This window comes from Pseudonaja textilis, chromosome 1 (genome assembly GCF_049901715.1).
Source record: "Pseudonaja textilis isolate UNSWEBS1 chromosome 1, rPseTex1.2, whole genome shotgun sequence".
Taxonomy (NCBI): Eukaryota; Metazoa; Chordata; class Lepidosauria; order Squamata; family Elapidae; genus Pseudonaja; species Pseudonaja textilis.
This window is the reverse complement of record NC_141990.1, coordinates 61,401,835-61,418,347: the sequence shown is the minus strand read 5'-3', so window position 1 is coordinate 61,418,347 and position 16,513 is coordinate 61,401,835.

Below are 16,513 nucleotides of genomic sequence, written 5' to 3'. Positions count from 1 at the left end.
TCACTCTATAAACTACTTAGAGAGGACTGTAAAGCACTGTGAAATGGTATATGAATCTAAGTGCTATTGCTAAAAGATAGAAGTCTGCTTTCTTTTGGGGCAGAAATGGCTGAGAACAACTAGAAGGCAGTGATGGTGACATTTGTCAGCAGTGAATTTGCTGTTTAAAAAAGGCTGTGTTGACATCTTAATGACTGCTAGAATAGCTTATGCTCAATGCTGGAAGCACAGCTGTATACTATTGGATGAACTGATTATTCAAAAAATAATGGCATGTGCTGAAATGGACAAATTGACTTTTTTTAAAAAAAATTATTCTAGAAAAAAACATTTATTTGACATACATTTAAAACAAACAAATATATATATATATATATATATATATATATATATATATATATATATATATATATATATATATATATTTGTTTTCTGAGGTTCTCATGGTATTTGTATGTGGATCTTTGGTTGTTCGGGTTTTCTCCGCGTAAGATTCGAAGTATCTAGGCAACGTTTCGATGAAGTCTCATTCATCATCTTCAGGCTTCTGTCTCCGGCTCTGTGCTTCTCAGAGTAATGTGAGATTGCAGCTGCTTCCTCCCTTTAACTGCCAGTGGGGTGGGACTTGATTGGGTGGGGGCTTGGCTGTGTTCTGATTGGGTGGGGTGTGTTCTCATTGGTAGGGGTTTGGCTGTGTTCTGATTGGTTGGGGGTTAGCCGTGTTCTGATTGGTTGGAGGCGTGTTCTGTTCAGGTGGGGGCTTGGTTGGGCTCAGGTTAGTCTTAGTTGCTGGGGGATTTGAGCTGGTGAGTTGTGATCTTGCTGTTTGGCTTCGAGTTCGTGGTCCTTCTGCATCTTCATAGTGGGTGTCGGTTTGCTTCATGTATGGCTCGGAGGGGTTTGAAGTGGGTAGTGATGCAGCTGCCGTGCAGCTTCTGGTCCATGGTCATGTCTCATCTTCTGAGTGGGTGTGAGTCTGTTTTCTACATGGAAGTGTGGTGGTGGCATCTTGTGTGGCTCTCATGGGTGTGGGTCTGGTGTCCTTCTTCATGTTAGGTACTCGTCTGTTCATGAGGGCGGGTTTCCTCCCGCCTTCCAGCCATTTGGAAACCCGCCCTCATGAACAGACGAGTACCCAACATGAAGAATGACACCAGACCCACACCCATGAGAGCCACACAAGATGCCACTACCACACTTCCATGTAGAAAACAGACTCACACCCACTCAGAAGATGAGACATGACCATGGACCAGAAGCTGCACTGCAGCTGCATCACTACCCACTTCAAACCCTCCGAGCCATACATGAAGCAAACCGACACCCACTATGAAGATGCAGCATGACCACGAACTCAAGCCAAACAGCAAGATCACAGCTCACCAACTCAAATCCCCAGCAACTAAGACTAACCTGAGCCCAACCAAGCCCCACCTGAACAGAACACGCCCTACCAATCAGAACACGCCAACCCCCAACCAATCAGAACACAGCCAAACCCCTACCAATGAGAACACCCCCACCCAATCGGACACAGCCAAGCCCCCACCCAATCAAGTCCCACCCCACTAGCAGTTAAAAGGAAGAAGCAGCTGCAATCTCACATCACTCTGAGAAGCACAGAGCCGAGACAGAAGCCTGAAGATGATGAATGAGACTTCATTGAAACGTTGCCTAGATACTTGAATCTTACGCTGGAGAAAACCCAACAACCAAAGATCCATACACACACACACACACACACACACACACACACACATACATACATACATATATATATATATATATATATATATATACATATACATATACATATATATATATATATATGGATCTTTGGTTGTTCGGGTTTTCTCCCGCGTAAGATTCGAAGTATCTAGGCAACGTTTCGATGAAGTCTCATTCATCATCTTCAGGCTTCTGTCTCCGGCTCTGTGCTTCTCAGAGTAATGTGAGATTGCAGCTGCTTCCTCCTTTTAACTGCCAGTGGGGGTGGGACTTGATTGGGTGGGGGCTTGGCTGTGTTCTGATTGGGTGGGGGTGTGTTCTCATTGGTAGGGGTTTGGCTGTGTTCTGATTGGTTGGGGGTTAGCCGTGTTCTGATTGGTTGGAGGCGTGTTCTGTTCAGGTGGGGGCTTGGTTGTGCTCAGGTTAGTCTTAGTTGCTGGGGGATTTGAGCTGGTGAGTTGTGATCTTGCTGTTTGGCTTCGAGTTCGTGGTCCTTCTGCATCTTCATAGTGGGTGTCGGTTTGCTTCATGTATGGCTCGGAGGGGTTTGAAGTGGGTAGTGATGCAGCTGCCGTGCAGCTTCTGGTCCATGGTCATGTCTCATCTTCTGAGTGGGTGTGAGTCTGTTTTCTACATGGAAGTGTGGTAGTGGCATCTTGTGTGGCTCTCATGGGTGTGGGTCTGGTGTCATTCTTCATGTTAGGTACTCGTCTGTTCATGAGGGCGGGTTTCCAAATGGCTGGAAGGCGGGAGGTGTCATCTCATTTGTTCATGCTGTGTGGGCGTTTTTCTATCTCTATGGCTTCTCTGATTATTCTGCTGTTGAAGTGTTCCGTTTTGGCGATGGTTCTGGTATCTATCTCAAAGCCACAGGACATGAAATTGACTTTAAAAATACCAGAACCATCGCCAAAACCGAACAGTTTCCAGTTTTGTGCGTAGGTTATTCTGGCCGCAGTTATGATGTGCAAAATTAAATATTGATATTTTTTCTCCATGTTTAAATCTATCATACTTAGCAGAAAGGTTTCGGGTTCAAGTTTTAAATTTTGTTTTGTTATATTTAAAATCCAATTTCTAATATTTCTCCAAAACTTCTGAGCACATGGGCGAGTCCACCAGATGTGAAAATATGTTCCTTGTGCATAGTTACATTTCCAACAGTTGGGTGGTAGGTTGGGGAACATCTTAGCCAGTCTCACAGGAGGTAGGTGCCAGTGATGAACCATTTTATATAAATTTTCTTTATATGAGGCTGACATGATTAATTTGTAATTTGTTTGCCAGATGTGTTCCCACTTATCTAATTCAATACCATGACCCACGTTTTTAGCCCAAATTATCATAGATTCTGTAACTATTTCTTCTTTTAATTTGTAATCCAAAAGATACTTACATGTTTTACTAATTGTTTTCTTTTCCTCTCCGAGCCATATTTTATCTAATTCTTGTGGGATCATATTAAAGCCAAATTGTTCTCTATCTTTTTTATAATGGGTTTGTATTTGTGCAAAGGGCCACCATGCTATCTCCTTTCTTGAATTTGTATTTGGTTCCTATTTTTAAGCTCTCCAGTATCATATAGTAAATCTTTATACCTGACAATATTTTCATAATCCAATAGATTTGTATATGTGACTGCTTCCAATGTAGATAGCCACAATGAAACCTTTGGGTAGTGGTTTTTTTTAATCTTTCCCCAGATATTGAACAACGCATTTCTTACATGGTGCCTTTGGAAATATGAATGTTGTTTAGATTTTCCATCCCACATCAAGGCGTGCCAGCCAAGTTGGAGATCGAAACCTTCTAATACTAATAACCTTCTAATTTAACCCAATCCTTAAATCAGTTTACTATAGCAGCATCATAATATAATTCAAAATCTGGAAGCCCAAATCCTCCTTTTTTCTTGGCGTCCTGTAATAATTTATATTTCACTCTGGTTTCTTTCCTCATATAAATTTAGATATACATTTGTTTAATTCTACAAAAAAGTTCTTTTCCAACTTGACTGGCACTGTCTGAAACAGGAACAACAGTTTTGGCAAAATATTCATTTTTGCTATCGAAATACGTCCCAATAGCGATAACTGCAATTTGGCCCAATTATCTACATCTTTAACTATTTGCGTTATTAACTTATCATAGTTATCTTTTTTAATCGATGAACATCTAGCAGTCAACCAGATCCCTAAGTATTTTACTTTATTTACCACCTGCATACCTAATTTATTTGCTAGTTCTTCCTTCTGCTCCTTTGTACAGTTTTTTTTAACACTTTTGTTTTTTCTTTGTTAATTTTTAACCTGCCACCTTTTCATATTCTTCTATTTCTCTTAGTAGTATAGGGCTCGTTTCTAAGGGTTCTTCTAATATAAATGCCATATCATCGGCGAATGACTGGAGTTTATATTCCTCTTTTTTAATTTTTAGTCCTCTAATCACTTGATTTTGCCTAATTTGTGCTAAGAGAGTCTCTTCTGCCAATATATACAGTAGAGGAGCTAGGGGGCAGCCTTGTCTTACTCCTTATTTATCTTTATGGTATCTGTATTTTCCCCATTTATTAATATTTTTGCGGTTTGCATGTTATAAATTGTCTTAATAAATCCTATAAAATTTTCACCAAATTTCATGCCTATCAGTTGTTTAATAAGGAAGTTCCAATTTAGGTTGTCAAAAGTCTTCTGGGCATCTAAACATATCAATGCCATTGTCTTGGTTGAGTGTACTTCATAATCTAATATATCCCTAATGGTTCTTGTATTTGTTTTTATTTGCCTATGGGGAAGGAAGCCATTCTGATCAGTGTGGATAATTCTACTTAATACTCTCTTTAATCTTTCTGCCAATATTATAGCCATTATTTTGTAATCTACATTTAAAAGTGATATTGGTCTATGGTTTTGAATTTTTTGTGGGTCTGATTGTTCTTTATAAATAAGGGTAATATATGCTTCCAACCATGATTTAGGCATGTTAGCATTCTCCAGGGCTTCATTGTACAAATCCACCAATATCTCCTCTATTGTTTCTTGGAATTCCTTATAGAATTCCGAAGGAATTCCATCTGGGCCAGGGGTCTTATTTGCTTTTTGTGTTCCAATTGCCTTCCTAATTTCTTCTATAGATATTTTATTATTCAAAATTTGTTTCTCTTCATCAGTAATTTCGGGCAAGTTCTTTTCATTCAAATATTGATCAATAGATTCTTCTGGTATTTCTTCCTGTTTATACAATTTCATAAAAAACTCCTTAGCAATTTCTTTCTTTTCTTGGGTCTGCGTGCATAATTTCCCTTCCTGATCTTGGAGAGCTACGATCGTTCTCTTTTCTTGTTCTTTTTTAGTTTTATGGGCTAACCACCTCCCCAGCTTATTTGTGTTTTCAAAGTAATTTTGTTTTGCTAATTTAATTTTTCGGGCCAAATCTTCCTGTACATTTAAATTTATTTTATGTTTTACCAGATCAATTTCTTTCTTAATGTTTGAATTGTTTGGGTCCTTTTGTCTACTTATTTCCAAATCTTTCAGTTTCTCCCTCCATATGTTTTGTTGCTGTCTTTTTTCTTTATTCTTTTTAATACTATAAGCAATAGTTAGACCTCTCACATAGGCTTTGGCCATATCCCAAAGATTCTGTAGAGAGGTATGTTCTCTTTTGTTTATTTCAAAAAACACGTTCAATTCTTTCTTTATCATTTCAATATATTCTTTATCTCTTAATATGGTATTGTTAAATGTCCATCTTCCAATTTTTCTCTTTCCTTTCCATTTAATTTGAATGGGATTATGGTCAGTGCATAGATTTGGCAAAATCTCGATCCTTTCAATATTCTCCATTAACCCAGGGTCTATCCATATCTGATCTATTCTGGACCAAGAGTGCTGGGGGTTCGAAAAAAAGGTATATTGTTTTTTACTTGGATTTAATTCTCTCCGCACATCTTTCAAGTTAAATTCTCTTACCATATTATTAAAAGACGAAGGGAGTATTCGCCTTTCCTTTTTTTTGGGGGGGGAGTTTTATAATCTTTATCTTTGTCTGGGACTGCATTATAGTCTCCTACAATGCACACATTAGCATACTCAAATTCTATTATCTTATGGTGAAGCCTAGTATAAAAGTCTTTTGGGTTTGTATTCGGGGCATATATTGTGACTAATAACATCTTTTTCTGATTTACATTTATTTCTATAAAAAGCATTCTCCCTTCTTGATCTTTGTATATTTGTTTATGTTGCAACCAATCCTTTACGTATACTACAATACCCCACCTTTTTTTTGTTTGCAAGTGCCGAGTACATTTTACCCAAATTTATATTCTTTAAGAGGTCTGCTTGATTGTCTGGAATATGCACTTCTTGGATACAAGTTATATCAGCGTTTTGTTTTTTAAGTTTCTCAAATATCTGTTTTCTTTTGATGATAGATTTAAACCATTGATATTGACTGAAAATAAAGTGATTTCTCTATCAGTGTCACTGATTGTGTGAGGCATTTCTCAGTTCATTTCTTGTTCTAGGCTCTCTTTTTCTTAGTCTGTTGCCTTTCCCTTCTTCTCTAAGATTTTGGGGTTCGGAGTGTGAATCAGATTCTTTTTCTCCAGAGAATTGTTCCTCTTGGCTTCTTGTATTTAGGTCGCCTCTACTTTCTTGTTCTTCCTCGGGTCCTAGGTGTCATTCACGAAATTCCTGTGCTTTTTCAATTGTATCAATTTTGTATTTTTTGTCCTGCCGTGAAACTAAAAGCCCCTCTGGGGTGAGCCACCTAAATGGAATACCATTTCTAATAAGCTGAGTTGATAAAAATTGGTAGCCCCTTCTCTGCTCTCTGACTCTCCTAGGTATTTGTTTCAGTGCAACCACTTCATGATCTTTGTATACAAGTGGTTCATCTCTGGTCTTACTATAGAGCAGGTCTTGTGTTATTTTCCTCACAAATCGAATATGAACCTCTCGGGGTAGTCTATGTCTCCTCGCATAGTGTGTATATACTCTGTAGACCTTGTCTACATAATTTTCAATTTCCAGTTTGGGTTTTTGTAAAGCTGCCGCTATCAGATTCGTCATAATTGCACGTAAATCTTCCTTTTTGTCTTCCACCACATTTTGGAATCTAAGATGAAATGATGCCTTCTCTAATTCCATGTGTGCCATCAAATCCTGGAGTTCACCGTAGAGCATTTTCCAATTTTGTTCTGAATCCTCTAATTTCTTCTCCACCATCTCTGTTCTTCCCTCTACTAAATTTAATTTCTGTTCATTTTTTATCACTTTTTCCTGCATTTTTCCAATCTTACTATTCAAATTTTGTATTTTATTTTTCATTTGTCCTATTTCAGTTCTCAACTCTGTTTTCATATCTTCATGGTTCCTTGCTATCAATTCGTGGGTTTTTACCATCATTTCCTGCATCATAGTGAGTGTTGCCTGTACTGTCTGCAGGCTTTGAGCTGAACTTGTTTTTTCTGCCAGTAGCATTGCATCTATAGTTCTCTGCCCCATAGGTGAAGACATCATTGTTGTAGTTTTCTTTCCTGATTTTACATTTGTAATTGATGTTGTCACCATTTTAATTATCTGTAGCAGCTCTTTCCAATCTACCATCAACTATCCCTAGTAGAGCACTATTTTCCTCTCCTTTTCAGTTCAATAGTAATATTAATATATATATATTATTATATTATTAATTACCAAAATTCTATTATGGAAAATCACAATCAGCTCTTATTTCTATTTTTTCTTATTGAACTTATTCAACTATTACAATACTTAAGAGAATTCAATATTAATCAAATACAGATATATTTACTCACAAAATCAACAGTCTTATATGTTTAACTAATTAATTTAAAGCAGCCAATTCATTAAAGTAATTAAATTTTTATCTATATATAAATATCAATTAATCTATTTCTTTAGAGTTCTTAGTTATACGCTTACCTCAGAATAAAAATACCTCAATTTCTTACTATATGATTATTATTTGAAGGTCTGAGTTCTATATTTATACAACACACTTTCAATTGTCCAGTTATTCAAAAATTATTAACCAGTATTCTTAACTCAATATTCTAACACATATATCTATTAAGATTATGTTTTACCAATATTATTTAGTTACATCTATGATCGACCAGTTGAATAATGTCCATGGATGATGATGATGGTGATGATCTTCTTCTTCTTCTTCTTCTTCTTCTTCTTCTTCTTCTTCTTCTTCTTCTTCTTCTTCTTCTTCTTCTTCTTCTTCTTCTTCTTCTTCTTCTTCTTCTTCTTCTTCTTCTTCTTCTTCTTCTTCTTCTTCTTCTTCTTCTTCTTCTATAAATACCTTATTACAGTTCTTAGTTCAAGTTCAAAATGTCCTCTTTAAATTTGCACAGTCACTTCCACCATTTTGTTTCTCCTTTCTATTTTGGCTTCTTCTTCTTCTTGCTCCTTTATTCTTTTTCTCCACACAGTCCTAGTTCCACTTATAAATCTTAGTTATCTTATTTCTTCCTTTTTTCTTTATCACAGTTATCAGACAAATATTGCAATTATAAGGTTTCTTTCCTCAATCCTTTCCTTAAATCTTTTAAAGTGTCAATTGTTCTCTTTTCAAGATTTTATTCTCAGCTGTTCTTCTGATCTCTCTGTCTCACTTGGACAAGTCACTGTCACTTTCTCTTTCTTTCCGCAATTCTCAAACATCAATCGCCAAAAAATATAGTTATACAATCCCCTTTTCAGCTCCCAAAGTAAAAGTAAACAGTGTTGTCTCACCCTTCAGCTCCTCCGTTTTCAGTGCTCCATTAATCAGCACAAATTACTGCCATTTCTTTAGTTAGTACTCCTGATATTTCTGCCACTTCGCTGCACTGTTCAGTTTGGAGTTTCAATTTTCAATTTCCCTTTGTAGTATAAATCAGTATTCTGGAAATCTTCTTTAAGTTCACCTTTCCACTACTCAATTCGCTATTTTCCACTCTTTGCTTCCTTCCTTCTTCTTTAAGCTGCTGGGCTGCCATGTCTATGGTTCCGATCTGTATGATCTCCCTCTTCTCCTGCTGGTTTTTGGGGGATTCTCTTGTAATGTCCGGGATCGCGGCACCTCCCCAAGATCTCCAGGTCTTCCCCTTTTATCTGTCTACCCCTCTGAGGTTCAACACGCTCCTAGAAGCCACCAAACAGCGAAAATCAGAGCCTTTCAGAGCAGCGATCAACTCCTCAGCTCCGCATCAACGCAGCGCCCAGCTGGAAGCCCTGAAATGGACAAATTGACTTTAATGGTACAAGAGAAAGAGGAGTCTGAATGCTATAGAATTTGGGGAAAATGGTATAATTGGATTGAATTAAGACAGATAGAAAATGAAGGAATTAAAGATAAGCAACTTATAGATTAAATGTATATATTCGCACAAAATTGTATATATTTATAAATATGCACAAAAGATAGAAATGTATAAGATGGATGTCACAAAACTGTTAATGTCATGATATTTATTTTTTGTTTTATTTTTAAAATATACAAAAGAATAATAAAGTTTATTTTTTTAAAAAAGGCTGTGTTGAGTTGCACACAACCTGTGGCCCACCTGTGTCCCAACCTGGTCTAGGACAAGATCTTCCAAATGACACCTATGATGGCTATTGCAAGCAATCTTCAACTTACAACAGTTCACTTAGCGACTGTTCAAAGTTACAATGGCACTGAGAAAAGTGACTTATGACCGTTTTCATTTTTATGACTGTTGTAGCAGCTCCATGGTCACATGGTCAAAATTCAAACACTTGACAACTGACTCATATTTATGACGATTGCAGGGTCCCGGGGTCATGTGATCACCTTTTGCAACCTTCTGACAAGCAAAGTCAAGGGGGAAGCTAGTGTTACTATCTTAACAACTGCAGTGATTCACTTAACAACTGAGGCAAGAAAGATCATAAAATGGAAGAAAACTCACTTAACAACTGTCTTGCTTAGCAACAGAAATTTGGGGCTCAGTTGTAGCCATAAGGTGAGGATTACCTGTACAGATGTTTCAAACTTCACGATCTCTTTATTAATGTATTTTGTATATTAAAGCTACAGCTTCAGTTGCATTCAGATATTAGAAATCCACCAATTTCTTTTTAACAGATAACAGATAATCAGAGTTGGAAGGGACCTTATAGGTCATCTAGTCCAAACCCCCGCCCAAGTGGGAGACCCTACACCATTTCTGACAGATGGCAGTCCAATCACTTCTTGAAAATCTCAAATGATGGCACTCCCACAACTTCTGAGGGGAAACTGTTCCATTGGTTGATTATTCTCACTGTTAAAAAGTTTCTCCTTATTTCCAGGTTAAATCTCTCCTTGTTCAGTTTCCATCCATTATTCCTTGTCTGGCCTACAGGCTTACACTCAGTCCATTTTTATAGTCCCTTCCTCAATTTATTTCCTCCTTAATAATTTTTCACTCCCCCGCCCCCCCATGAGCTTCTGCTCATTACCTTATTTAAAGCCACCCCAAAGATTCTTACAAGATCCTAACATACTACTTGTAGCAGATGGAAGTCATAATCAGCAGAAAGAAGTGTGAAAGAAGACCACTGCAACAATGTGTTGGGTTAGAAAGCATACTATATGCTACATGAGTAAGGTAAACATCATAATGATGTGATTGAATATTTGTACAGGTTGACTTACAGCAGGTAGTCCTTGACTTACAGCAGTTCACTTAATGACTGTTCAAATTTGCAATGGCACTGAAAAAAGTGACTCATGACTGTTTCCCACACTTATACAACCTTTGTAGCAGCCATGTGATCAAAATTCAGATGCTTGGCAACTAGTTCATACTTTTGATTGTTGCTGAGTACCAAGGTCACCTGATCCCCTTTTGCAACCACTTGGCAAGCAAAATCAATGGGGAACCCAGATTCACTTGACAACCGTGTTACCAACTTATTAAGTGCAGCGATTGATTTAAAAGCCATAGCAAGAAAGGTCGTAAAATGGGGCCAAACTCACTTAACAAACGTCTCACTTAACAACAATTGTGGGCTCAATTGTGGTCGTAAGTCGAGAACTACCTGTATAGGTATTCCCCCTGTATATACCTGCCTGGTGCCAACTGTCCCATCTCTATATTAGCAAAAGCACTTTAGACTTATATACTGCTTTCAGTGCTTTACAGCCCTCTCTAAGCGGTTTACAGAGTCGACATATTACCCCCCCAACAATGTGGGTCTTCATTTTACTGACCTCAGAAGTATGGAAGGCTGATTCAACCTTGAGCCTGGTGAGATTTGAACTGCCAAATTACAGTCAGCCAGCAGTCAACAGAAGTAGCCTGTGATTTGCATTCTAACCACTGCGCCACCATGGCCCAAGGCTGTTGATACATCAGTGAGAATTTTTACATCAATAGAACTTTAGTATTCAGAAGTAAAGAGTTCTGCTTACAAAAAATATTTATCAGTTGAGCTGGAAGACACGGGTCTATGAAACTCTACTAAATAAGAATAGGAGTGTCATTACCTTACTACATCTATACTTCTGCTATTCAAGGGTTATTTGGTGTTAGTACAAATGGAAAGGACAAGTCGATGAATTGTCACAAGGTCTGGAGAATTGCATAAATGTGTCTGGCTATCCAACTAGAAAAGCAACTGGCAGGCTTCACGGTCCCAAGAGGCAAGAAGGAATATTAGATTTAGATTCTAAGACAAAAGTGCTTTTTCAGTTCACAGATGCTACTTTCTGGTGTGCAAAAAAGTATCTTCACAAGATGATTTCATGAAGTCCAGACATAATTTTTGCCAAACTATATTGTCAGAATATAGGAATATTAGCATGTGCTTCCTCTACTAAATTGGATCTGGAGGCCATCTAATTCACTTTTTGACTCTACTGGCCTTCCCCATTGTCCAGATATATTGGGATTGCAACTCCCAAAATCCCAGTCAGCATATCCTTTGGAAAGCATTTATAAAACCATTTAGCTAAGAACTACACCTTTACAATTAAGCAGCTATACCAATTGTCTATAATGTCTACAAGGATAGTGTAGGGTGACTGAAAAAAATAGTTGTTTTCTCTCTGCCTTCATCTCATTCCTCCTTCAATCTGTTTATAATGTTTAAGCCATTTTATATTTTCATTTTTCCCTCTTAAAGTCTAGAAAGTCTATAACACGATCTTACACAGGTCTATTTAGAAGACAGTCTCGGTTCCTCTAATGATACTTGTTCTTAGATAAGTCAACATGAAAGCCATGGGTTAGAAAAAGAATCATGCTAGACCAGGCTCCAGGGACCAATCAGATGCATTCAAAAGTATCAAGGAAGGAGAAAAAAAGGACACTCGGACTTTCTGGCAGCAGGACACTGGTTTTGCTGCTGATTTGGTTGTTTGTTTGATAATGCTGGATGAAGATACAGAAATAGTCAGAAGATCTGGGACAACAGAAGAGATGGGAAATAACTCTCTACATTTGCAAGCAGAAGCAGTGCTTGCTGCTGGTCCTGACTTTGAGAGGAGAGTTGCTGCAAAAGGAAATTCAGGACATTTGAAAAAGATAATAAAGCAGCTCACAAAATAAAAATGGGAGAAACAAGGACTGATTTAAGGTCAAAAGAGCCCTGGTGGCACAGTGGTCAGAATGCAGTATCGCAGGCTAATTCTGCTGACTGCCAGCAGTTCGATCCTGACCGGCTAAAGGTTGATTCAGACTTCCATTCTTCTGAGGTCGGTAAAATGATGCCCCAGAATGTTGGGGGCAATAAGCTGACATTGTAAACTGTTCATAGAGGCCTGTAAAGCAGTATGAAGTGCTATATAACTCTAAGTATTAATACATAGTACCTGTTAGATAAAATAAGACATTGTACTCAAAACCAGGAAGTTAATGTGGCCCATGAAAGAGGATACTCAAAATATAATAACCGGTCAATTAAGCAATCATCACTTTGGGGTTTTTTTCCATTATGCCCATAAAATATGGCCTCACTTTCCATAATGGAGAGAGGGTGGTCCTATAGAAGACAAGTATGCAGCAGAATCTATGACATTGGCCCTTTATGTATGATCAATGGAAGAAACTGGGGTGAAATCTCACTCCTCCCCAACCCTGCAGCTAATCCCCTGAGGAATTCTTCCCTGAGAATTAGCCCATCTGGCTTTACAAATACTTTCTCCTCCCATCCCCCCACCCCTTTCCCAACAGAACGATGTTACGAAAACAAATGGCTTCTCTAAAGAATTGTCTAGAAATAATTAAATAATAGGAATGAGTGGGTGAGTGGATCTTTAATATGGATCCTACACTGGTGAAAAAGGCGCGAGGAAGCCTGCCTAGAAAAAGAGATCCATGAGAAACGTCCACAGTCCTTCTCACATGCCTGGCAAAGCAAAGCCTTTGTCTGATTCAGCTGACTTTAATCATACTATAATTAACTATGAGTTTAACTGCCAGGGACTGTGCGATCCTGGGAGAATATTATTTCACCAAGATGGTCCTTCATTGTTAGGGTTGCCTTGGCAAGACAGCAATTTTCCTTATGACTGTTGTAGAGTGAAACTTGAAGCACACATCTTTGGTGAGGGAAAAGACGTTATTGCACGCATACAAAGTGAGCTGGACTTTTTTTAAATTCTGGTCCCTGTGTTTCCCGTTTGCCATTTAGAATAGTGGAGATCAACTTGTGCATATCTTTTCACTCTGACCCTCAGAAGCTCTTACTTGGAAGCAGATGAGGTTATCTTGTCCACTCATCAGTGATTTTTGTACACAGCAAATAGTGTTTGTTAGTCCAGGGCATATCTTCTTCCTATCTCTAATATCAACAACTTCTACGTTTCATTTTAAGAGGTCATTATAAACAGGACATGGTCAGTTCATGTGGAGACGTGTAACCGCTTGTTCCAAGAAAACAGCCCACAGGCAAAGATCCTATGTAGACTTGGAGCACTTGCCAAGCAAAAATAAACAGGCAAGCCACCACTCCTATTCTGGGACCGCACTGTACCTATCTCTTCTTGAATTTTTTTTACTTTCTGCTTTTAGTCCAGCAGGACAACAATCAGAAGCATTCATTAAGTCAATGTGGGCCCAAAACTGATAGTGGGCCACCCATTTCTTTTATTTGCCTTTTTTTTCTTATCTTAGGGCAATAAATTTCATAATAGCTTATGAAATTCTATTTTTTAACCCAAATGGCACTGATTTCCCTCTTATTTTCACTGAGATTGCTTCTATGTCTCTGTATAAAGGCCAGCCAGTAACTGTCTCTAAATAATTCAAAATGATCTTTCTTGCTTTGTTCCCTTCTCATCATCTACCTCCACAGTGGGCTGTCCTAATGTGTAAAGAAATGGACAATATGATAGAAAGTCATGTATATTATGCATATTGTCCCCAGTACATTGGGAGACACTGGTAGGAGGGAAAACAAAGTTGTGTGAATCCCCTGGGTGTTTTTTCTTTATTTGTAATAAGGACAGAACAAGTTGAGTGACTGACTCGGAAAAATTAACATTTTTCTGCAAAAAAAAAAAAAGTCCATTCCAATCTTTTTGTTCTTTTTAAAGCATAGTTCTTAATCAGATTTATAATAGCCATATACTTTTGTACCATACTCATTAGATACTCTTCTTAATAACAAGATACCTAGAGCAAAAAGAAAAACCATTATTTCTCAGTATCCTGAGATGCCTTCAACTATTTAATATGCAGACTTGATGTTATAATTGAGCTGTCAGCCAGTGACTCTGCTTAAATGTTCTTCTTCTATCCAGACTCCATTACACCAATAGTTTTGATGATCTTCCATCATATGAAGAACCCCAGAAACTTTTTCTTTTTCAAATTTAAATCTTTCAAGATTTCAGTATTTGCAAGATGACGTACTTGGAACTTGGCAACCTAGACACTTGTGCAATTGCATTTTCACAGAATAGTACTAATCCTGTAAGTGAGCTAGTTTCTCTAATAAATGGGACAATCTGCAAACTAAGAACATCACATCCTGGGGTGAATTGGGAAATGTTTCTATTTCAGGTATCACATGCTCTGCGGTATTTAAATACTTCCTCTACAGTATTTAAATACTGTTCCTGATCAACAGATCACAATGATCTCAGGCAATAAATGCCCACGCCTCAGGTTTGTGCCAAAATAAATATCAATTCCACTATTAGAAAGTTTAAAAAAAAGTTAAAAAAAAGAAAAGAAAGTACACTGCATGCTTCTTCTCTGTTTATCAAGATGGTATGTCTCCTTGATTATTGTCATTTGGACTTTTTTATGCAATTATGCCTAATCTCTGCCATGGCGGGACATCAGGAGATGTTAGGTGGGATGAGCCAAGCACACTTTCCAATGGCTGTAGGAAATCTTGAATATGCTTCTTTGCCAAAAATCTTATGATTGGAGCAAGAAGAAACTGGGCATAGAACAGTAGTAAATGCTCCATGATGGTATCAACTTAACAGTAGGCATCTGGACCTAATTTGCAGCTTCTCCTTTCAAAGAACTTTAAGACCATTCTACACTTCATAAACAAGAACTTTTGTGTGTTGTATGTGGAAGAACTCATCCTTTAATAAACAATGTTTTATGCTTTGGAGTATCCAAAATAGATATCTCCCACATATGAGAGGGAAGGCCAAGCTATGTCAGGATACAGTTATAATATAGTTCTAATAGCAATAGCGCTTAGACTTACATACCGCTTTCCAGTGCTTTCTAGCCCTAAATGGTTTACAGAGTCAGCATATTGCCCCCAACAGTCTGGGTCCTCATTTTACCCACCTTGGAAAGATGGAAGTTGAGTCAACCTTGATCCTGGTGAGATTTGAACTTCCAAATTGCAGGCAGCCAGCAGTAAGCAGGAGTAGCCCTTAGTATTGCACTCTAACCACTGCGCCATTGTGGCTCATAATAATTATAGAATTATAATGACTCTGTATTATAATTATAATTCTGCCCAAGAATTAATTGCATATATTTATCTGTCAAATTATGTTTGTATGATAGTCTAGTAACTGATAAATAACTACATTCACTACATTCACCATTTGGTTTCATTTCCTTCTGCATTAAAACAAACACACATCTGTCAGGTACAATTAATTGATTTTCTACATTTTTAAGAATTAGTGGACTAGCAAACTGGAAAAAGAAGAGAGGAAAGGATGTAAAAGAAAAAAGAAAGAAAGAAAAAGAGTAAGAAATGGAAAGGATACATCTAAAAGCAAACAATATCCTTTTTGACAGTCTGTAAGATCCATTTCACCTAAATTAATTCAAATACGCTCATCTCGTCTACTGTACTTAAATTACCCTTTATCTTTTAGTCAGTTTATCTCTGGCTTAACCAATTGTACCAAGAATTCCAATTATTATAGAACGTTGAGGACTCTTTGTTTTTTAGGGCTATCGTCAATTTATCCATTTCTGCACATTCACATATTTTCTGGATTACCATTTGTTCTGTAGGTATATATGGTGATTTCCAGCACTGAGCTAGCCCGGATGCTCCTTTTTCTTTTTTTCTTTTTGTGTATGTATTGTCGATATGTTTTTAATTGTAAATTTAATAAAATTTATTTATAATTAAGAATTAGTGGAAGCAAATGAGATTTGTTTAAGGAAATGGCACATTTAAAAATAACAGATTCATTATAAGAAATGAATATGAGTAGGATCCAATTCAATACTGGGAGCAAGAGGGCAGTGTTTACTAAGGTGTATTTTTACTTGTCAAATTCTTTCCAAATGCATATTGACCTGCTCTGCATTTCCAGAAAG